The 25,087-nt window shown below is 41.1% G+C and overlaps 1 pseudogene; it reads right to left on the bottom strand.

Moving 5' to 3' along the window:
* Window positions 1-6,065: 6,065 nt before the first annotated feature.
* Window positions 6,066-17,666, bottom strand: LOC148023428 (uncharacterized; annotated as a pseudogene).
* Window positions 17,667-25,087: the final 7,421 nt, after the last annotated feature.

Here is a 25,087-nt window from a genome sequence, read left to right as displayed (position 1 = left end):
GAGAGAGAGAGAGAGAGAGAGAGAGAGAGAGAGAGAGAGAGAGAGAGAGAGAGGTTCTCTCATGTTCATCATTTCCTTTTTCGAAAACATAATAGATATATGTCTCTTTATCAAAAGAAAAAAAATAGACAAAACAGTAAAAAAAGACTAAGAGTTGCTTTTTTGGTCTCTACTTCCCTTCATTCTCATCAACAATAGTGCCTTCATTTGTTGTCCATCTATGTTGTCCTATTTCTCAACACCATTGTGTTGCTATTGTGGTTATTGCTAGTCATTATCTCTATCATCATCTTAATTGTTTGCAGCAACATCACGCCTTGTTGTTTGCCAATCCTACCCTACTATGCACGCATGATGTGAGAGTGCGCAATGGAAAGAGGAAAGTGAACATGAATAGAAGATGAAGACAAAGAGAGAACACAAGAGAGAAACAAGGAATACTGTAGTGCAATGGTTGAAGGTATAAGGTTACAATAGTCAGCACCAACACAGAGCTCTATGTATCGATGTGGGTGCCAGATGGTAGCAGGGGATGAGAAAATGAGGAGGATTGACCGATCACAAGGGATCAATGATGGATAATTGATAATGAAATTGGGAGGGAAAGTCATCTATATATAGGTGAAAAAAGAGGCAAAACTCTAAGTGTGGTCAAACTACTAAAACATAACCAAAAGTGCACGAAAAGAAATGCACTGATTTGCCCTCCATCTAAAGTGTCTAAAAAACATAAAATGACAGACAAATACAACGCCACAACTCCTAATGTCCTCATATGACTCATACTGAGACTCATAGATAGAAGATGGACACACAAGGCACACATGACTACTAATACCCCCTCTCAAATCCTAGATGTGGTAAAAAGCCAAAGGAGATGCAGATATAAGTGTGACAAGAAGAGTGCCAATGTTGATGTAGTCCATTGATGAATAAAGCTAGCTAAGGAGCAAGACCCCATCTCCATATAAATAGCCAATCAAATGGAAGGCTACCAAAGGGCAATGGAAATGGAGAGGCCTTGAATGGATCACTCTAGAAAACTCCAGTCAAGGATGGGTGAGCCAAGCCTCCAACCCAACTATGAGACGATAATGAGGAACTATCAAAGGCACCATAAGTTGCATAAAAACATTGGGGACCAAGGGACAAGTGGCAAGAAATGGTGGTTCAATGATGACGAATAAAAGGGGTAGCTACATAAAATAAAGGCCCAAAGTAGATTGGAATCCCTAAAGCAACTCCTCACGATCTTGGGAAACTCCCTCTAAAACACAAAGGCCCAAGAAATCCACAAATGCATCACCAATATCCTTCCCCTCTGAAAGGGATGCGAGGTATGAGGGAACCACTAGAGGAGATGGTGGGGGATGGAATGGAACCTATGAGATAAATGGTGTACAATCGAGAATGGGTGTGACAATAGAAAGATGCCTTGGAGGGCCCTACACAAAGAAAGGGGAATGGAGCATAGATAGCCTCCTCTCCTACCAACTTGTCACAAAAATGGCTATTGTAGAAGAATTCCCAACAAAGATGGCTAGCTTGGTGTGAAGACAACGCAGATGTTGAGTCTAGGAAGGCCATAGACTAAGAGGAGAGGAAAGCCCAAGTTAGAAACATTTAGGGCCTAAAAAATGGAGCTCGGATGGCCAGACAATAGAGATAAGGTGCCAACACCACTAATAGGCATCGAAGAATTGCCACCAGTAGTGATGATACCATTTGACAAATAGAGAACTTGTAACAAATCAACTCGAGGAGTCATAGAACTCGATATACCATTGGCAATAAGCCAAGGCTACTCAAAAGAAGAGACAGTCAAAGAAGGCTCCTCCACCTTATAAATGTGTGGAAACATTCACGCAATGGAAATAGCGGGTGACAAAGTAGAGGTAGATGAAAGCTCTGATGCAGATCCACCCTTCACTCTCGGACGAAGGTGAGGGTATATCCTCCATCACTTCTCCTCAAGGTGTGAGGTATTCCCACAACAAGGACACGTGGGATATCCTCTATGCTTTCCTACAAAAGTCTTGTTAAAGTCAAAATATAAATCCAACTTCCTCCTCTTCCCTTTCTTCTGCATGGCTTGTCCTATACTTGCATATAAAACTACACAAACACGGCCATGTGCACGGGCTCTAAAAGAATCTATCTCATTGTGACACATATTTTGCTCAAACCAATAGAACTAGCTCCTCCCAAGTAAGAGTCTCTTAGCTACGAGAAGTGAGAAGACTAGTATATAACACATGATATGTTAGTAATAAATGGAAGATGTGAGAGAAGTGTCATAGCTAGGTCCTTTGAAGAAATGTCCATACCAAGGAATGAAAGCTCATTTCAAATATCCTCCATCCTGTGGATGTGATTCCTCATCATAGGGGAATCTACCACAGAAGGCTATCAGAGCTTCAACTCAAGAGATAATCGATGCCCAAATGTCTAGATCCAAAACAAAGATGACAATCTCCTTCAAATCTTTGCAATTGTGTGGATACATCAAACATGCATGAGCATAGAATTCGTACAACTCAATAAGAGAAAAGAGTGGGCTTTAACATTTAATTGATCCCATAAAGCTACCGAATCTGTGGTCACACCATCATGAGGATCCACAGTAGGTCAAGATATAGGGACTGTAACAAAATCCCAAAGGTCACAATTCTCAAGGAGACATTCCATGCGGCACAACCATAGAGGGTAGTTTATCCCATCCAAATTGTCAAATGAAGAGAGAGAGGGTAGGATTGACACCTACTCAAGAGATGCCATCAGTGCCAACTAGGGACTAGAGGCTCCAAAAGAATATAATGGGAAGTAACAAGAAGATGGTCGATTTGGACCACACAATCCCCCATAGCTTACACATTGGCCATAGATGTCCTTCAAGGACTCGGGTAAGTTACTCATGAATATATGTGTACATCATGTGGGTTCAAAATAAGGTATTTTTAAAATACCACTTTTATATATTTTTTACATATAGAAGGTATAATATAAAGATGTTATTTACAGATTGAATAGATAAGGGTTATGTTTTATTCAGGAAAAAATCACAGATAAGGATATTTATAAATTGGCCTTGAACGCATGTGATGTAGAGGATATACATATAGTAACTTCCCCGAGTTCAAGAAATACCTGCAAGAAAATAAAGAAGATGCCACACTATAATAATGATGACCAAGGAGAGGTGTCCTCGAGATAATCGAGATCTATCAAGCCTTGCTATAGAAGAAGACTGACTAGGGCAAGGTAGACGTGGAGTATTGATGTCAAAGGAGCACATAATGCTGGGCACAAAGAGGGAGCAATAAATGCAAAGGAAAACAAGACTTTAACTTGAAAACACAGCTGATCTAGGGACTGATAAAGAACTAAGAGTGCCCAAAAATCAAGTCCTTATAATAAATACAAATCTTCCCTAATGTGGACCTGCAATGGAGGCCGCCTAGTACCAAAAAGTAGTCACATTGGTTAGCAAAGACTAGCTAGTATGAGAATGTAGCAAATAAAGAAATTTGATCTCCTACCCAACAAAGAATAGGTATGCCTAGTCTAGAAATGCGATGCCCACCAGGAGGACTGATTCTTTGCTTGCATAAAACACAGAGATATAGGAGCTTCATGCATAAAAATGCATGTAATGCATGGCCTAGTTCTATAGGCCTGGTTCTACAACACATGTATCAATGTTGCCTGCAAAAAACTCAAGTCTCTTTTGGTATCGTCGAGCCAATAGAATGGCTGCCTAGCCTATTTGACACGACCTAGGTGTAGTAATGGTGTTGCTAGTCTCATAGAGGTTGTCAAGGAGAAAAACAAAATGCTCCCTTGGTAAATGCATCCCTTAAAAAAAGGGATGGACCCTACCCTATTTGACTCTAAGTGAAAGCAACCCTCCCACGAATAGAAATAACCATAAAACTAGAGAGAAAGCACACAAGGCCTATGTGTATGGCTCTACCATTAATCTCAAAACTAAAAAGAAACAATAAATCTCTCTCTTAATAATGAAAAAATTCGTTATCTTCATCATCTTCATCCATAGCTTCAACCATTATGCAAGAGTAAAAGGGAAAAGAGGAATTTCTACACAAAAGACAGAGGAAAGAGGAGAGAGAAAGATTGGCACCATCCAAAAGGAGAATGTATGAGTCTTGGAAGAAAGGAGAGAAAGAGGCACATAATCAGCCGTGCACTCCACCCTACCTTTTCCCCAAAAGATAGACAACCCTTCATATTTTTATTATTTCCTTGATTTTTTGATACATTTGTATTCACAAGGCTTTAGCCTTTGCGTTTCAATTCTTTCTAACCTTTTAGAAATGCATGCAAGTACACTTTTGTGTATACCATTTATTAATGATGGTGGATATGGCCCCCTCATGTAAGTGTGTATTTTAGTGATTTTGCAACAATGTAAATATTATTCCCTTTACAAAAGATGAAATTATGATATATGCATGGACATTTTTGTGCCTTGTTTTTATGCTTCCTTTGGTATCATCATTTTCTCCCACACTGAAGGGTGAAGCGTCCTCGCGAACCTTGTCAAAGAAGAACCACTTTCCAACACAAAACACTTCCAAAATTGTTAGTAAAATAACTTTGATCATAAGGCCTAGCCATGGTAGGGTATGTGACTCCAAATCCATGACCACTAGAGTAAGGGAACTCCTGCCTCAAACACTCCCACACTGAAAAGTTTTACTAGTCTTCAAAAGATAGGGTTTAGTCGTCGATAAGGGATCACAAGCACAACTTTCTCCATCCCAATAAGGAAAAGAAATAATGATGTCCTTCATCATGTTGCTCCAAAGAAAACCTTATCAAAATAAAGCTCTCACTTGTGTATAGAAAAAGAGGAGAGCATAGGAATATTCTCTTGTGAATAAATCTTGTTGTAACGGATATGAATCTATGGCTAGGGAAGAGAGGAAATCATGGAAACATACCTTAAATTTTTATGCAGGATATGTTGCTATGGTCATTGTTTTAAGCCTTATTTGAAAGGTCAATGTTGATGCATTAGGTGTCCACAAAGATTAAGAATGAGGGGAAAAGCAAGAGGGGGAATAGAGAATCACTAGTGCGGGAAAGGAGGTGGATAGAAAACTTTGGTGAGTAGGTGAGGCTAATGAGGGAATTATGTAGCAAAGAGGTTGGACTCTAGAGCCTAGAAAAAACCATTTTGATTGTATGTGCTTAATGTTTTTGTGTCTCTTAGATGTTAATATCATAATTAAAAAAATGTTCTTTTAAATGTGTTCAAAGGAAAACTTATCTATTGTTTGTAATATCCGTTGCCATGTGAGATAAAGTAAGGGGAATAAAAAATGGAGGGAATGTAATTGGTAGAGGAGGATAAGAGGGGGAGGAAAGTAGGTGAATGAAAGGGGCAAATGAGGGATGGGCAAACCCATCTTTTACTTCGGTAGTTTTCCACCTGGACATTGAAGTGAAGGGGTGTAGGTGGGATCTTGAAAGAAAGGGGTATATACTATAGAGGTAGGTAGAGGGAGGAGAGAGAAATGCCCTGTTGCACTGTGCCTCGATTTTGTGGTCCAAAGGGATGCTTTGGAGGATATCTTCTCCTCTTGCAAGTATATGCTCGCTTGCTCTTCCTTCCCTTTTTAGGGGCCCTTTCCTTCGCCTACTACACCTTTTACCCTCACTCTCTCATCCTCTTTGTGCTATCCCTTGCAAGTAATAGAGGAGGGTATGACTTCGATCGCCTTTTCTTTTGCTACTCCCAACCAAACTGTGAAGAAGGGAGACCTCTATGTAACAACATTGGTGTGGATGCATAGCATAATACACTTCTCTTCGTCTTTTTCTGCTTCGCCTTATTCCTGTTCACAATTTGACTCATCAATATGTATTCCCTGATTGGCGTTGATTCGTCCACTGCTGCTTCTATCATTTGATGATTATCTTCTTCTTCTATTTTTATTCCTGCACAGAGGATAGGCCGTGCGTGACCCACTCTTGATGTCATCATCATGAGGTTGTTACTGCTCTTATATCTTCTCTTGATCTTCTTCTTCTTTGTTCTCTTAATGGACAATGAAGTCAAAAACTTCATGTAGTAAACTATTTTCTTGCAGATGCCTCTAGAGCCCTTCTGTGAAGCATCACCACCCTCTACAATCAGAAGTATCTCCTTGAAAGAACTGCGATGCACTTTCTTGTTTGATTGACCCTTCCCCCAGCCTCTACTACCAATAATCTAACCTATTCGATAATCTCAGATTCCTTTGTGTAAAAATGGTTCTTACCAGAAATCTCATAGCTTGCATCTTCATATGTACGGTCATATTGAGAATCCATAATATTTCTAGCTTCGAAAAGCACAGCTTCCCCAGCAGACAATCTAACACCTTGCTCTTGATTTTCAAGCAATGATGACAAGAGTGGCGGGACTCTGGCATGTGATGGATTACTATACGACTTGAAGGAATAGTAGTTAAAAGGAATGACTAGATTGACAATGCTGCAGCTCTCACTTCTGCAGAAGGCTTGTTCAACCCCAAAGTTTGATCCGAATGGTGGTTTTCCTTATGTTTACATACACTCCAAAGAACATCCATGACCTCCTCTGTTGCTGTGAATTGACTGAGCCTACAAACATTGTAACATCAAGAGCTCCCTAGGCCTCAGATCGAGCTTTTGAATCAGAGCCCAGCTTTGCAACTTTGATCAAATGGGGGGAAGCTTCAAAAGAAATTTGTTGCCCTATGTCTCCAACTCTAGTTGTCATAGCAACCAAACCAATAAGATGGGATGCATTTGCAATCTTTGTCCCTGTACCCTTTTTGACAGAGCCTATACATTGGTGAAACAATGTCTCATACTTATCATCCACAAACTCTGTCAAGACATGGCGTTTCAGGGCATTAATGAGACCTTAAAAATTCTTCTCTTGTCTTTTCCCTTTTCTCATATAAAGAATCTATAAAATCCTCTAGAATGGTGTCTTCATCTCTTTCTTCCTTCTCTTCCTGTGTTACAGTGAAATCTGAAGATGTGGCAGTTGAAGTTGAGCATGTACTCATAGTATCGTAATCTGTGTTGTCCATTCTTGAAGTTGTCCTTCATTTTCTTCTTCTTTTTTTCTCCCTGAAAAGCACAAATAGAGACACGTGAGGAAACAAAAGCCAACAACATTAATGAAGCAAAATTTTATCATAATCCTTCTTCTTCTTCTTCTTGGCACAATTGGTCTGCCATGGCTTCTCATTCCAATGCTGCATTAGCATTGCTTGTTAATTTATAATCTCAGTCAAGTAGTTGTTGAGATCAGCTTCTTCCCCGATTGCACACCAAAATGAAAGAAACCCTCTCACGAATAGAAATAACCATAAAACCAGGGATAAAGCACACAAAGTCTATGTGTATGGCTTTGCCATTAATCTCAAAACTAAAAAGAAACCATAAATATCTCTCTTAATAATGATTGAATTCATCTTCTTCATCCATAGCTTCAACCATTATGCAAGAGCAAAGGGAAAATATGAATTTATGCACAAAAGGCAGAGAAGAGAGGAGAGAGAAAGATGGGCACCATCCAAAAGGAGAATGTATGAGTCTTGGAAGAAAGGAGAGAAAAAGGCACATAATTAGCTGTGCACTTCACCCTACCTTTTCCCCAAAAGATAGATAATCCTTCATATTTTTATTATTCTTTGATTTTTTAATACATTTTTACTCACAAGGCTTTAGCCTTTGCATTTCAATTCTTTCTAACCTTTTAGAAATGCATGCATGTACACTTTTGTATATACCATTTATTAATGATGGTGGATGTGGCCCCCTCATGTAAGGGTGTATTTTAGTGAGTTTGCAACAATGTAAATATTATTCCCTTTACAAAAGATGAAATTATGATATATGCATGGGCATTTTTGTGCCTTGTTTTTATGCTTCTTTTGGTGTTATCACTAAGCATAAGGTCTAGAACACATGGGGATGATACCTAGCAAGTCTTTTCATGAACACTACACTCCTCTTCAAGATCTTCGGCTCCCACACATGGCTATGATACCATGTGAGAGGGTGCAACGAAAAGAGGAAAGTGAACATGGAGAGAAGAAGGAGACAAAGAGAGAATGTAGAAGAGAGAAGGAACAATGTGACTACGATGGCTGAAGGTACAAGGCTACAACAGTTGGCAATCCCAACACGTAGCTCTACGCATCAGTATGGGTGCCAAACGAATAGCAGAGGGATGAGATAATGAGGAGGATTGGCTTATCACAAAGGATCAATGATGGATAATGGATAATGAAATTGGAAGGACAAGGTGCCTATATATAGACAAAAAAGAGGCAAAACCTTAAATGTGGCCAAACCACTAAAAATAAAGAAAACAAAAAGAGCTGCACTAATGTGCTCTCCATCTAAAGTGTCTAAAACACATAAAATGATAAGACGAATACAATGTCAAAGCTCTCTACAAAGCCTTGGTAGGCAACTCGAGCTTGCCGAAAGACATACTAGCTAGGGTCTTCAAAGAGGCCATACGAATGGATGACCAACTCAAAGTGAGAAGCTCTAAGAACTCAAACCAAGACGATGCTAACTCTAGATCCTCAAAGAGAGCCATGACATGTAGCAAACGGTGAGTCTCGAGCATGCAAGATAAAGGGAAAAGCATTGACCAAATTGAGGAGACCTACATGCCCACATGTCTAGTGCATGCATGGTGGTGGAAATCACCTTCCAGTAGAATGTCAGGACCCTAGGTCTTGATCTTGCACCAATTGCACTAGGTTAGGCCATGATGCCATGTATTGTAGGCTATGAAGGAGGCTTCCATACTTGCAATCATACAACCAACCATACCTAGGGAATAGGCCACCAAACACCTTCAGAAGGGGAGCCCCATTAGCTCTTCCAGCACCTAAGGATGTGAAACTGGACATCCCTAGAATGGAGATCAATCCCATAAGCATCCCTAGGCCACTTGAACCTTTTGTAACTCACCCACTGAGTGATGCTTCAGTCCATTACATGGAGGAACCAAATGATGGGGAGGCATATGTAAACCCTTATGTCTTGTACCATGAAGAGGGCAAACCCATTCTCATGGACTATCGACTAGTGGCACTGATGATATTTGGTAGAGGTAGAGGTAGAGGCTTGGGATGGTAGAACCAAGAGCCAATCCAATGTTGGACTTGTGGTCACCTAGGGCACATTTCTTCACACTGTCCCGAGAGCGAGCAAGCCAATAGAGAGAAGATTGACCTTAGATGCCCAAAAAGTGCAAAATCACCCATCTATCTATGGATTTCCCTAGAAGGAGACCATCCTCTAGTTTGGCAATCATGCCATCATTGCCATTGGGGATATTCGGAGTGAAACACTAGATGGAGAGGCTATGCCTATCCCGTTGCATGTTATGACCCGAGCATAGACAAAGCAAGCTGGCATATCACTACCAAGACCTAGTAACCTATATGCAACCTCAATAGGAAAAAAGAGCCATAGGCAAAGGAAGAAGAGAATTGAGACAAAGGTTACGCTTAAGACAGAGAGTGCCACGACACCACCCATAGGAAAAAGAGTCACAGATACAAAGGCAGAAACATTCACTTTGAAGACTGTAAAAAAAGGGATTGCTAAGGTCAGGGAGTACCCTAACCGGAAGTGCCAACTTGAAGCCATAGATAAGGTCAAGTGGGTGAAAGAATCCCAAGAGCACTTAAAGGACATAGAGTCCATCTTAGAAGATGAAATCGATGAGCTCTCTAGTGTGAGCATACCGGTCTCACCAACTTGACTGAAGTCAAGAGATGCATCTGCACCATGAGCAGTACAACATAGACAAAGCTTAAGTGCCACACCAACAAACTAGCCAAGACCATTGGCCAAGAAGCATGGAATTAGGAGGGAAGCAAGCAATTGGAAACCTTCTTACAACGTAGTGTTAACCGTTGTGACTTTTGCACTCAGGAGACCTACTTAGGCATCATCCAATGATGTGGCAAGAGTTGAAGCAATGATGGGTAGAAGGACCAATCGAGCAAGGGGTGGCTAACCTTGCATGAGCTTGATGCAAGGACTCAAATATCGAGCTTAATGTTGCACTTATTACCCAAGTCCTTACATGCTAATGCTTTTTGGAAAGGCACTGAGATGCTTGCAGTCTTGCTTGTCCTAGTGCTAGGAGATGCTACAAGGAAATGAATCATAAACACGAAGGCACGAGTCATACACTTAGCCACGTAGTGCTCTAGGCTTAGGGTAGCCCGCCTGTCGAGAATGCTAGGTTCAATGTCACACTAGCCAATGGAATGAAAGTTAAGCCATTTGAGGTGTTGAAGAATTGGTTGTTGAAGATCAGAGGAGTCTAGTTTTCAGTGGATTTCATCATCATGAAGGGGGTAGACTACGATATCCTGCTAGGTTGTTGACCCTAGATGTGACACACATGAGTCATAAAAGACTAGGACAACGGTATGATCTTCTTGGGCAATCAAACAAAAGCAATAAGGGTAGAGATGGATACCCCTTGCCTTGAGGATAAGCAGGATTGGATGCACATGCTAGCCACAATCAATCTACCATTCTCAAACAACAAGAAGGAATACGAGCAAGCTGCTAAGGCAGTCGATAAGCCCATGAATAAGCCCTTGATACCTTTATGCATGATGGCTAAAAGCTCTTGTAGATGGCCCCCCTGTCACGTTCCATGTCAAGTGAGAGCTCCACAAGATCTTAGAATACTTAATGGACGAGCTAGGTGGCAACCCATCCACTAATCTTAAACCCCTCAAGGATCTCATGGATAAATCCAAGTGGAAATGGTCCAAGGTACATGACCTGAATCTAAAGTACAATTGGGCCTTGGTCAACGAATGAGAAGAAAGAGGATTGTAGAAACTTAGGAGATGACAAGCAATCAGATGAGGATAGCTTGGATGATAAGTACAAGGATTTTTGTTCCTTTAGTGAAGAGAGCGAAGAAGGGATTGATCCGATAGAGTATGACATCGATGGACATGAGATTGAGCAAATACGAGTAGATTCTAAGCTACAGAAAGAGAGTACCTTTAGAAATGAGAGAGGAATTATGCGAATGGAGTGTGATTGCATGTGGTTGGAGCACATAGGAGCAATTTAACTAGAAATGGGTAGGGCTCACCCAACCAAGTGCCGCACTCCTACTTAGGACAAAATTACATTTGGAGCTACGATCACCAGGAGAGACTCCCTCTTTTAGTGAATATAGAGAGTTTGACTCTGAGTCGGAAGTAAGCTCAGATAGTGACCTTGAAATACCCCAACTGCCTAAGACCAAACACACCAAGGGGGACTTGCCAGCCCACCTAAGGCACAAACAGTTGAAGGAGGAAAGAAAGAGGCAATCTAGGGAGTCAAACACTAAGAAGTAGAAAAAATCGCAAGATATACCAAGGCTATTCACGAAATTTAGAAAAGGTGATAGAGTAGTGATCTTGCTAGGTGCCAAGATACAAGTTTTCAGCTCCATGTAGTGTTACTTGTTGTCCACACCATTTAAACTCCATTTCCATGTTGTTGAGATCCATGGTAAATCTGCCCAAAGATTTCAGCCAGTTGCAGCCAAGTATTATATCAATGGGACCCATTTCTAATGCAATTAGGCTCACTGATGTAGTGCACAATGGGGAAAGGGTGATAGGTACATTTGGATAGCATTGATTGCTCATATCAAAATTTCCATTTGCCACTTGGATTTTGAGTGATGTAGGCATTTCATGCGTATTCAATTTCAGCCCATTGAGTGACTTAGCATTAATGAAGCTATGTGTACTTCCCGTATCTATGAGTATATGAGCGGTCCTTCCCTTGATTTGACCTTTAAGGCGTAGGGTATTATCCCCTCTTGAACCACTCCATGCATCACTTGATATGGCACATAGCGATGGATGTAAATCAGTCCATGAATCATCCAAATAATGACCACCCGGGTCGAAAGGAAACCCATCCATCGGATCATAGAACTCATCATGGCCATTCTCTTCATTTTCATGCGCCTCTTCTTGAGTTGTTATGACATCAAGCTGAGCCAAGCTTCCTTCAATAGATTCAACATTGGAATCATCCTCGATGATCATGCTAATCTTCATATTTTTGGCCTTGCATTTGGTCTTATGATCGGGTGACCATTTCTCTCCACATTTGTAGCATAGTCCTTTAGCATACATATCTTTGAGCTTGTCATTCGATACATGTTTGCCTTGAGTTGGGGCTGAAGTTTTGGCACTTATATCAGTTCTCTTTCCATCAAATCTATTTTTAGCATTAGGTCTGAAATTACTGCTTTGTCTTGACCCAAAAACAGTAGGAAAAGTGGGTATCTTGCTGTAGGTATTGCTGAAAGTATTTGATGGCTTCCCAATATGCTGAAAATCAGTTTTAGCATGCCCATAATGGCTTGATGTCCTTGGGAACTGCGTAGGCTGAAAAGAATGCCCTGTTTTTGGCTGAAAACCCTTGTATTTCTGCCCATAACGTTCAGCCAATTGAATGGCAGCTTGTAGGGATGTAGGATTCATGGCTCCAACTTCAGAAGAAAGAATAGGTTCCAAACCAAATATGTATTTATTCAACTTGGCACTATCGGAGACCCCATGAACATACATCGAAAGGTTCAAAAACTGATTTGAGTACTCTCTAACCGAGAGACCATGTTGCTCAAGTGCATACCACTTTTTCTCTAACCGCTCTTTTTCAATAGGGGAAACAAAGACTTCAATCATAGCATTTTTCAATGCATCCCAAGACAAGAAGTCATGTCCCATCCTCACCATATATCTCCACCAAGTGTGAGCATAGCCTTCTAGATGAAGGGCTGCAAATTTTACTTTGGCATTCTCGGGCCTTGGGTAAAGGGAAAAATACATCTCTAACTTGTCAAACCACTCCTCCAACTCCGTGGGTGAAGGGTTCTCTCCCTTAAAGTTTGAGATAATTATTTTCTCCTTGTACTCTCTCTCGTATTGAGGAGGTTTTCCATTAGGGTGCTGCTGCCCACTATGGTGTTGTGGCCCAAAAGAATTGCCAAAAGGTCCTTGCCTAGGATATTCATTATTTCCATGCCCTTGTGCATAAGGAGTTTGCTGTCCATAATGCATACCATGACTTTGTGGCTGGAAACAATGTCCTTGAGGCTGAAAGTATGTGTTGCTCACATTGGGAGGTTGTCCATGCATCGGTGAGTTGAAAGGTGGTTGCTGCCCATTATTTTGCTGATTCCAACCATGATTTAACATGGGACTTGGCCTATTGGGCTGCACTTGAGTAGAGAAATTATGTTGTGGCTGTCCAAAAGCATTTGGGGCTGAATTCACATGTCCATGTGGCTGCCCATATGAGTTTGGGGCTGAATTAACATGCCCTTGCTCATAGCCACCAACATTTGCTTGAGGGTAAAATTGCTTGTAGAAAGAGTTGCACCCATGGATGTCTTCATCATGCTTTGAGTTTGTTTGCACTCTTTCTTGAAGATCCTGCCCATATGGCTGAAATTGACCCTTTTGTTGATGAAATTGTGGCTGAAGTGAAGTGGGATGAACAAAATCCTTAGTTTTAGATGACTCTCCAACTTCAAATTGACCTACCACCTTAGGAGTAGGTGGTTTAGGTGGTTCTTCAGCCCTATGAGGATGTGGGATATTAAGACCAGCTGTAGGCAACATTTCCTCACCAAGAAGTGCTACAAGCTTGTCAATACCCAACCTCATACCCTCGAAACCTGATTTCATATCCTTTATGTCATTTGACAATTGTTGAAAACTGTTTGAATTCATTGAGATGTGAGACATCTCTATGGGTTGATTGGTAGGGGAGTGGGTGGAACTTGCATCGACCTTATCATTCTCATAATGCATTCGGTAAATGGCATCTTGAGAAGTATCATGTTCACCCCTTTCCTGTTGATGTTCATCCCTTCTCTGTTGATATTCCTTCAATTCTTCATTGATAGTATCCAAAACAGGGTCTCTCTTCTTATTCCTAGTCATGGGTTGATTTCTGTCCTGAATTTCCTGCAATAGAAAAACTTGATTATCTTCACTTCTAGAGCTCCAAATTATGAGGTCTTTGGCTCTGTTCAAAGCTTGAAGAGCCCTCTATCCAAGATCTATCAAGTGCAGAAAATGGATGAATACAGAAATTTCTGTAAGGGATTTTCTGTTGCTGTCTGAAAATTCCTGCAGGAGTGAATACCCTGTTCTAGTCAATTAATGGCTTGTCCCATCAATACCAAGCATGTACCAACTTCATAACCCTGTAGGAGAGTCTCATACATCTGCCCATACTGAAAATGACCTCTGTAACGAGTAAAATGGCTGTCTAACTCAATGTAGACTGCAATCTTTAATGAGGGTATCTATACATACTTTGTTCCAAACTTTAATGATGAACCATAGTGTCTTTACCATAGGATGCATACATTTTACTGTAGCCATATGTCTTCATACATTTGCCATACATTCATGAGTACCATTCATTTGCCAATATCTCAAGAACTCACTGCCCATTACTCATGCTGTAGGCTGATTTCAAGTGCCTTTGAGATTTGTACCTGCACCTAAACTTGAAAATACGTGGGATCCGAGACCCGAGGGGTTTGCAAAGTTCCCTCTCGGGCCGGGTTTCACTCCCCTTCAGGGTCCTCGTCGGTAGGGGAGGGTCACCTCTCTTTTGTCCTACCGACTCGCCCGGCATCCACTTTTCCTCGTGGGCAAGTACATGGCAAGTGAATTCTAGCTCTAAAAATCAGTATGATATGCATGGAATAGGAAGGAAATACAATTGCCTTTCATTTGCCCTTTTCATGATATGCAAGATTGGAATTGAAAAGGCTGAAATGTAAATGAGAAATGGAGAGGTATTTACCTCAGCAGTGACTCACTGCTTACAAAGCTTTTCTCACTTACCAATTGGGTAATGATTTTCTTATGATCAAGAGGCAAAATAGGCAATCAATTTCATGTCAGGGTTAGGCAATAAAGATTGAGTAATGAAGCTCAAGAAATTACTGATTTCAGTGAATGAAAGTAGATGGGTAATGCTCATTCATTATGGAAGAGTTTGAGACATTTAGAGATGGCCATTTCAGTAAATTGAAGAGTTTTAGTAAAGACAACGACTGACATAACCTATAGGTTTCAAGTAATGCATTAGGCTATGAATGAAAGCTTCATTAATCCTCTTATTTCTCTTCAACAATTGGAAATGAGATCAGCAATTGGATGTAAAGAGAAATTAGGAGTGATTAGAGTACCTCATTTAATTGATTGGAGAAGAGCATTGTTGATGGAATGACCTTCAATCCATAATGCTTGACATAGGTGAGTTGAGCTTGATAATCCTTCTAAAATCAGTCCAAGAGTTCTTCAATCTTCAAGAATAATCCCTTCCTTGATAAGCTTCAGCTTCATTAATCCCATGAAAGCTCCATGACTCCATGAATGCTCCAAATGAGGGTTGATGAAGACCGATTACCTTCTCTACTTGAAGTAGGTTGCAATAGGTAATAGAGAGGCTTCAATGTGTCTAAGAGATCCCGAAATTTGAGAGGGAATGCCAAAATTTAATGGCATAAAAGCTTCATGCTGTCCATTGAACACCTAGACCTCCATTGGCTTCAATCTCCTTCAATGTTGGTCCAATGTTGATGGATTCTTGAGGGGAAATGGTTGAGGAAGCTTCAGAGATGCTTTGCCCACAAAAGCCCCATGATTTGCTTTAAAAATTTCAGGAATCTTTAATGCTGTCCCAAACTGTTATACATAGAGTTTGCAATCTCCATATCCATGCTCCATCAAAGCTTCAAGCTTCAAGATCAATCAATGTTGGTACTAGGATGTATGTAGAAGCCTCATGGAGTATAATAGAGCAAAAGCCCTTTGATCTTGATGAAGAAATTTGAGAAATTTTAGTGCTGTCCAAAACTGTCATAAAACTCCATACCTAGGGTTTGAGAAAGCTCCCATCTTCCAAAAGGAGTGAAAGATCAAGTAGAAGATGATGTATACTCATAGTTGCACTCCATTTGATCATCCCATGAAGAGTATAAGCTCTGATTGCTTCACGTTTGCTGATCAAGAAGGGGGGGGGGGCTGTAAAAACAGCACAAACTGCTGCTGGACATCCTCTTACATCACGTGATGAAAATGTGGTGGATATGAAGCATGTAGGTACTCAATAGGTAGCTTAAGACCCATACTACATTCTTATATAAGCCATTTGAGCATTAGAGGTCATGGGAAGAAGATCTGAGAAGAAATGTCCATGGCAGTTTGTATGGCAGCTTGAAGGAATGAGGAAAGAGAGGAAGAAACCCTTCCTTCTCAAAAGTAACCACAGTTAAAGTGTCCTGTAACCATTAGTTTGTCCACTTACCCCAATTTTTGGCTGAAATCTTGATCATATCCTGCTATTTTGGCTGGAGCCCTCCATTTCTTCCATTATTAATGCCAAGAATCATCATCTTCATACCTGTTTGTAGTAGACTTTCACATGTAACTCCGGTTTGAAGCCTTCATGTCCTGTCACTCAAATTCCTAACTATGGTTTGCTCTCTCTAGCCTAGGAAACTAAATCTAGTACTTGAAAATGACTTCTGCAAGGATCTAAGCTACAGCTCTAATACCAATGTAATGAAAGTAATCAACCATGGAATGAAATCTAACTGAAATTGAAAATTAACTAAGCTACAACAAAGAATTAACAAATCTATTGCACCAAGACATCCTCATCATGTATTAATGGTTGGGGATTCAAGAATACATGACGGCCATGGCTGACTGCTTCATAGGCTAAGAAGAAGCTAACTCCAAGAAAATGGTAAAGCCAAGATTATTGAATGATCAAAAGTTGTCTTGCCTTTGGCCTCTAGTCCCTTTTATTCTAACCCTCTTCCAAACTTAAGGGCTGTTCACACATGTACACATAGGCTAGGGCTAAATTTACAAAGCTTGGAATTAATCCAAGGTGCAAATATTAATGTTGTATTTTTCCTTCATGACAGTTGTGACCAAGGATACATCAACCACAAAGTCACGCATGCATTACATGTTGTGAAACAGGAGGGGTGTGTAAGTACCAACTCTGAAACATGAGTGCCTACAAAGAAGTTCTATTAAAAAATAAATAAATTGGTTAAAGCTTGTGGATAAAAGGATCAAGATTAGTTGCATGGAATAATGCAATTATTTATCTCTATACTTCTATTTTTTGTTTTATTTATTTATTAAAAATGTGATTTTTAAAAATTAATTGTTGTCATGGTGTGTATTTTGATGAAGGAGAAGTAGAAGAGAAGAAAGAAGAAGAAGAAGAAGAGAGAAAAAGAAGAAAGGAAGGAAAAATAAAAAGAAAAAAAGAAAGGAGGAGAAGGACAAAGAAAAGAAGGAGAAGGATGAGAGAAAAAAAGAAGGAAAAGGAAGAGAAAGAGAAAATAAAAAACGCAAACTTGGGGGAACCCTAAGGTCCCTCCCCTTATCATGCTGTAGTCCACCTCCCCTCTCCTTCACATCACCCCCCTGCCCTCCTCGACCATCACCTCCCCTATTGCCCCTTGATAAAGGTTCTCACCCCCTACCATCACCATCTCCACCCTTGTCTATCTCTGCCACCCTCACCCACTGGCCATCCACCATCGATGCCCCCACAGGGCCAACCACTTCTTCATCTTTCTAGTAGTAGAGCTACCTGTTGCCTCAAATCATTATTAACATTGCCCCATTCACTTGTGCCACTAGCCTAACGTTACACCATTCACTTGTGCCACTAGCTTGACATTACACCCATTGTCTTCAAATCCACTAGTCATGTCGTTGCCTAGTCATGCTGCTGCCTAGGCTTACATCACACTCGTCATCTCCACTCCCTTGCCCACTTCTCTAACTCCAGGCTTCCACATCCCTACCCACACTACCTATCTCCCCTCCCCTACCCCTCCCCTTGATATCCCTAAATCCTCCTCTTCCTCTATCTCTCTAAGACCCTCTCCCCTCCTCTCCAACTTGTCCCTTAACCTACCTCCTCAAAACGCACACCCAACCCCCCCCCCCCCCCCCCCCCCCCCCCCCCCCAAATCTCCACCTCTCTAACCCCTCCACCATCTCCACCTCTCTAATCCCCTCCCCCTAACCTCTCCAATATCCCTTTCCCACCCCCAACACCTCCAAACCCCCCCCCCTCCCTCCCCTTCAACATCTCCACCACCAACACCCCTAACCTCCCCAACATCTTGCCTCTCCACAACCCTCAACTTCTTCAGCATTCTCAACCCCTCTATCTCCACCCCTTGGACATCTTTTCACACCCTTTCCATCACACACACCCCCATCAAGATAGATGCATGCCGCTATTGCTTCCTTTGCATAAGACCATGTCCCAATTTGGTCTTGCCACGAGTTGCAAGTTATAATGTTGTCACCATCATAAATCCTCACCGCCTTCACCTCCATCTCCTCCACCCTATTCTATTCCTCCCATCTCCATTAGTGATGTTGCCTTGACCAATGAGTACATCTTGCAAGGAGAAGGATTTCGAGAAGAAGGATTTGGGAAGAGGGGTTCTCTTGTGCAAGGAGCGTTGAGTGCCATGAGAGACTAGTACATGATGAAGAATTGCAACCATGATAGGTACCCAATTTATAATTTGTTGGTTATAAAATCCTCTCATCTCCCTCTTTTTTGTTAATTCATTGGTTGGCATGGAATGGTTAGATTTGAATGAATTGGAGGGAGAGGCATTGAAGAGAGAGAGAGGGGGGGGGGGGGGGAATCCATGACCACCCATGGCTCTCTGCAATTCTACCAATGGTGGGAGAGAGAGGGGGAGTCCAAGGAGGTGATGGGCTAATTAATGCTACAAGTGGAGGTTGCATAAATTTTATACCATATTTGAGCCTTTGATCTTGCACACAAATATGTGTACACACACACATCCACATATGGACACATGCACCTACACACCACCCTTGTGCACTTGCACTATGACCATGCACACATGCATGTGCATATGTACCTAGGATGCTCACTCACCCCACACTTGCACACACGTGCACATGTGCATCAAACTTACACTCCCCACATAGATACAAGTGACTCATTGCACTAGCACCCATGCACATACATTAGTAATCTTGCACACCACTACCATAAAAGTGCTAACTTAACACACACACCTTGGCACTAGCTCATAAACACCCTAGACATCCCACCCTTGTACAAATCTCCACAAGTACCCATAGACTCATGTACATCCTTGCACCTTGGCGCTAGCTCATAGACACCCTTACACATCCCACCCTTACACACAAAATCTCCACAAGTACCCATAGACTCATGTATATCCTTGCACCTAGATACCCATTCACAAGCATGCACACATGCACATAGACACATGCATAAAGTCACTCGCACATAGACTAACACACATGCACATAACACTAGTGCATGTACATAAGACCACTACATCTATGCATACAAATCCTAGGACTCCTACACTAACACATTTGCCCATAGCCAATCATACTAGCTTCTCCGATGTGCACACATGGATGTGCATATAACTAATTGCACCTACACATGACCCATGTACATAGGCTTAGACAGTTGCTTCTAGACACGAACATGAGGTACCCTTGCACATAGATAATTGCACACAACCCTTGTGCACTTGCATGTAGACATATGCACATGTATATGTACACTTGTGCACAATCCCTTGCACTCATAGACCTACATGCATACATAAACTATCACATATGCACACATGCATGTGCACACAACCCACAGGGGATTCACTAGTAGTAATAAGGAGATGCCACCTGCATGTAAGAAATACATGAAAATACCCCTTATCTACCCCTTATTTATGGGACCTTACCTTATAAAATGTACCTTCCTTCCCTTAAATAACCCCCCTCCCTTACACTCACGTGGTACCATATGATAAACCCTAGTGGATCCCCCGGGACACAACCTCAACCTTGCACATAGTCCCTTGCATGTGCACCCACACAAGTACACATGCACATAGGTACTAGCACTTAGACTTGCACACATACCCTCATATGTACACATGTGTACGCATACACAAATCCTTGCATCTAGGACCCCTACATATGTAGTCACTTGCACATAGTCTCCCACACATGTACACATACAAGTGCACATGTGCATAGGTACTAGCACTTAGAACTTGCACACATACCCTCACGTGTGCATACATACAAAACTCCTTGCACCTAGGACCCCTACATGAGTAGTCATTTACACATAGTCTTCCACATGTGCATGTACACCTGTGCACATGCACACAAGTTGGCACACATAGGTATTGACACTTAGGACATTGCACAATACCCTTGCACACATGCACACACACATGCACATGTGCACACAAACATGTGTAGTTGCACATGTCACATACATAGATCCGTGCACACATGCATGTGAGCCATTGCATAGACACACAATAGCCCTGCATAGAGACACCACACACTACAATTGCATATACATACACCCACACTCACATGACTGCATGTTAGCCTCACAACAAGTACACATGCACATTGCATTTAGGAAGCAATATATGGTACATTGTGCATATACATATACACACAACACCCCTACACACACCCATATGCCTTAGTTCACACACCATTGCATTTACATCACCTTAGTGCTCACAAAACTTAGTACCCTCTCATCACACATGTGTCCAAACCTCTAACTAGACATAGTACACCTAGTGCACTCATTCTACTCTTAGGAGCATTCATACACTAGAATGCGCATGTGCATTTGAGTGTACATAAGTGCAAGGGTACACGTGCACTACACTAGTGCACACTACACACTTACATGTCTACTTGCACATTGGACCTCCTTCCACATTAGGACGACACACTAAGGTTTCGAGATTGTTCACACCTACATACACTGATATGCTAGTTCAATACACCTTAGGGACTCACAAGGACACACATGCACGAGAGCAACATGACTAGTGCAACTTATGAGCACTAGCACCCCCTTGATGGGGTACACGTGCATTCATAACTAACCATATATGCAGTTAGGTATGTCCCACATTAGTATACATAGGCTAGGCACAAGTGCACCAATATTTAGGTGCAACTTAGGGCACCTAGTGCACCCACACACTAAACACCTTACCCTTGCACCTTAAGTTAGTGCACATTTTTCCTAGGAAAGCATTATACCATTGGCTGCACTCACACTTCCACAACATACCTAATCATTTAGTATGCCTAGGACATGCATGCATTAAAGGCTTGCACATAGCACTAACCTAATTCCCTTCCATAATAGGCACATGCACATGCAATCACACCTTTGTGCATGTAAGTGTGTCACTCACATGCTTAGCAGTGCATCATTGCATGTAGCTCATGTTACATCTAGAATCGAATACATAATTAGTGTACTTTCACTTTATACTTAGGAACATGTAGGATACCACACTAATCCACAACTACCTTTCGCATGACACCCATTGGTACACTTGCACGTTGCACATTATAATTGAGGAATGCTATGACATGAAACTTTGTTTAAATCACCTTCCAAACAAACAAAACTAGAAAAACATAAAAAACCAATGCTTTGGGGGTATAACTTGGCCATGTGCACAAGCTTGGCCTAGTAGGCAAGATAGTTTTAACTCTCTCTTGGAGATCCCCTTGATATAGAGTGTGGCCATGTGCTCAAGCCTAGCCCTAGGGATAGTATAGTTTCAACTCTCTCTTTGAGATCTCCTTTGAGGTCAAGTGTGGCCCTACGAGCAAGATAGTTCAACTCTCTCTTCAATATCTCTTTTGAGGACACAATTTGGCCATATGCTCAAGCCTAGCCCTAAGGTTGCACAAGATAGTTTCAGCTCTCTCTTCAATATTTCTTTGGAGGCAGAGCTTGGCCACGCACTTAAGCCTCACCCTAATGGCAAGATAGTTTTAACTCTCTCTTTGAGATGCCCTTGAGGTAGAGCTTGGTCAAGCACTCAAGTCTCGCCTTGAGGGCAAGATACTTTCAACTCTCTCTTCAAGATCTCCTCAATAGTTTTAACTTTCCCTTTTTAAGATCCCCTTGAGGTAGAGCTTGGAAATGCACTCAAGCTTGGCCTTGAGGGCAATATAGTTTCAACTCTCTCTTCAAATTCTCTTGCTCATCAAATGGCTAAAATCCTAAGGACAAGATAGTCAACTCTCTCTTTAATGAAAATGTCTATTTGAGGGTAGAGCTTGACCATTTGTTCAAGCCTAGACCTGAGATCAAGATAGTTTCAACTCTCTATTTAGATCCCCTTGAGATCGATTCTAGCCATATGAGTAAGATCATTTCAACACTCTCTCCAATATCTCTTTGGGGATAGAGCTTGGCCATGTGCTCAAGCCTTGCCTTGAGGGTAACATAGTTTTAACTGTGTCTTCAACTTTCCATTTGGTTGAGCATGGCCGTACATGCAATATAGTTTCAATCTCTCTTAAATATCTATTTGGGAGCAAAGTGCTACCATGCACTAGACCTTGGACCAATGGACAATATATTTTTAACTCTCTCTTAGAGATCTCTTTGCGGTTAGAGCTTAGCCATAAACTAAATGGCCCTAGGGGCAAGATAGTTTCAACTATTTCTTCAAAATTGCCTTAAGGTAGAGCTTGGCCATGTGCTCAAGCTTATTGTAATATACCCAAAATTCTATAATAAAATATACTTAATTCAACCTTATATGCCATCCATTTTTTATCAAAAAGGGATTAAACTATATCGACTAATGATTTTCTGGATAAAAATGAAATTTGATGAATTGATTAATATTTTTAAAACTTTTTTAATTAAATCAAATTATGTTATATTTTTAGATTTATTTTTGAAATATTTACACACTTATAAATAATTTTTATATTTCTTAATTTTAGTTAAATTTTAATATTATTTTAAATTTTTATAATAATTATTAAAAATTAATAAAGATTTTTTGAATAACATTACTTTCTTCCAAATAATTGGGGTATTACCTTGAATTTTTTACATTTTTTGTGATTTTTAATATTTTTAAACATTTAAAAATGACTCCAAAATGCATGTGTAGAGAGAGAGAGAGAGAGAGAGAGAGAGAGAGAGAGAGAGAGAGAGAGAGAGAGAGAGAGAGAGAGAGAGAGAGAGAGAGAGAGAGAGAGAGAGAGAGAGAGAGAGAGAGAGAGAGAGAGAGAGAGAGAGAGAGAGAGAGAGAGAGAGAAGAGGAAAAAAAGAAAAAATATTAATTTAAAATAACAAAAAAAGATAAAGGTTAATAACCTTAGTAATAAGAGGTAATAGGGGAGAGAAACAACATCCCATCCGCATGCAGAACGTACTACCCAAAACTTTATAAAGGAAGGCCCCTCTTCTCATTTTTAACACACATCGACATCGAGTCAACTCTTATGAGTGAGAGTGAGGGAGCCATAATCACATATTAGAGATGAGGAAGCTATACATGAAGGAGTTTGAGGCTATTCATGCCTCATCCCCCTATCCCAAAAGCCTTTCTTTCTTTATCCTTCTCATCTACAATGGCCCCTCACAAAAACATCAACATAGCGAGACCCTTAAGCAGCATGTTGTAGAGATGCTTGCCTTAATATAACCGATGTATAACCTTTTATTCTTTATTGTTGATAATAGCCAAAATAGTACCAAAATTCTTAAAATGTTAAAATTTAAAGTACTATTATTCTATATTTAAAAATAAACTTTTATTAACTTTAATAATTGTAACGTGTCCGCTCGTCCGCTTGTGGGACACGTTTTAGCAAGGAATGTCACAGGGTTTGCGATCTAGGTCTTCCCGAGTTTGCCCCAAGTGGAAATGTCTGGCCGTTTCCACTTAGGATCAACCTGAAGTCAGGGTTCCTTTCCTATCAGCAAAGTCTCTAGGAAGTAGCTAGTGTCAAGCTCCAGATGAACCACTTTGCGTAGGAACAATAAAGTCGAGCAGATTCATGCTTCACTTGGTTCATGGAGAATGGGAAACGAGAGGGATGCGAAGCTCAACCTCTCTGCCATAAGGCATAGTCCCATTCCTTTCCCCTAAAACATCATAAATCAGGATTCTAACTCTACTGATGCTAGGTCTTCACAATATCGTTTTCACGTCTTTTGAGAAAAGTTCCCAACTAATCGGGACCGCCCTTCCGTAGGACGGACCCAAGTCACATCCACCACACTTTCCTCGAGTTGCTTAGTTATCTAATTACCTACCATATTATGTTTGACATGCATCAATAGCTTCCTTCATTAACCAGTTTAAACACAGGTTCCTTCATGTAACTTAAGCACTGACACAAAAACAATGTCAAGCAAGTTCCTTTTTCAAATATCTGATCTTTATTTATCATAATCCCGGAGTATATCAAGTATCCTGCCCGAAGGCTATCCCAGCAATCAATAGGATTGCTGCTCCAAGTTTCCGCCTGTAGACTAGTACACGGGCCTCGAGATCCCATCTCAAGTCACGTCGACCTCTTGTGCGGGATCTAGAGGCAAGGAATTTACAGCCAGAGCCTCCCCTGGCAACCACAAGCGTCCTCCCGCTCCAAGCAGCACCCACGGAGAGACCTCTCGTGGCGGGTTCGGTCCACATACCCGGCGCAGCTAACAACCCCCTTGGATAAGGCCAGGCAGACAATCGAAGGTAACTGAACTTGCCTCTCCCTCCAGGCTTTTAACCTGAAGCATTAAGTGTTTTACCTTAAATTAGTTCCTTGAACAAAGAAGTTCAAACAATGTACCTAAGTGTACAATCACGATCATTTCGAAGGCCATTTGTACGACCAACTGCTAAGGTGTGATTCCTTTCTCCTGAATGCTCCCAGCATTCAATCCTAGATCATTTGTGACTTGTTGAGATCCCAAGGGCTTGGCAAGCTAGGTTGCTTGTTTTCCCTTTATCTTTGGGTTGGGCTTTGTACCCTGCCGACCCTAATTATCCTTATCTTAGGTCTCTTGGTAAAAATAGGTCATGGACAACCCCATTGTCCTTGATTGGTCAACTCGCTGG

This window comes from Lygodium microphyllum, chromosome 16 (genome assembly GCF_053477565.2).
Source record: "Lygodium microphyllum isolate KBCC chromosome 16, Lygodium_microphyllum_v1.1.10, whole genome shotgun sequence".
In the NCBI taxonomy this organism is placed as follows: domain Eukaryota; kingdom Viridiplantae; phylum Streptophyta; class Polypodiopsida; order Schizaeales; family Lygodiaceae; genus Lygodium; species Lygodium microphyllum.
This window is presented reverse-complemented; position numbering and strand designations above follow the sequence as displayed.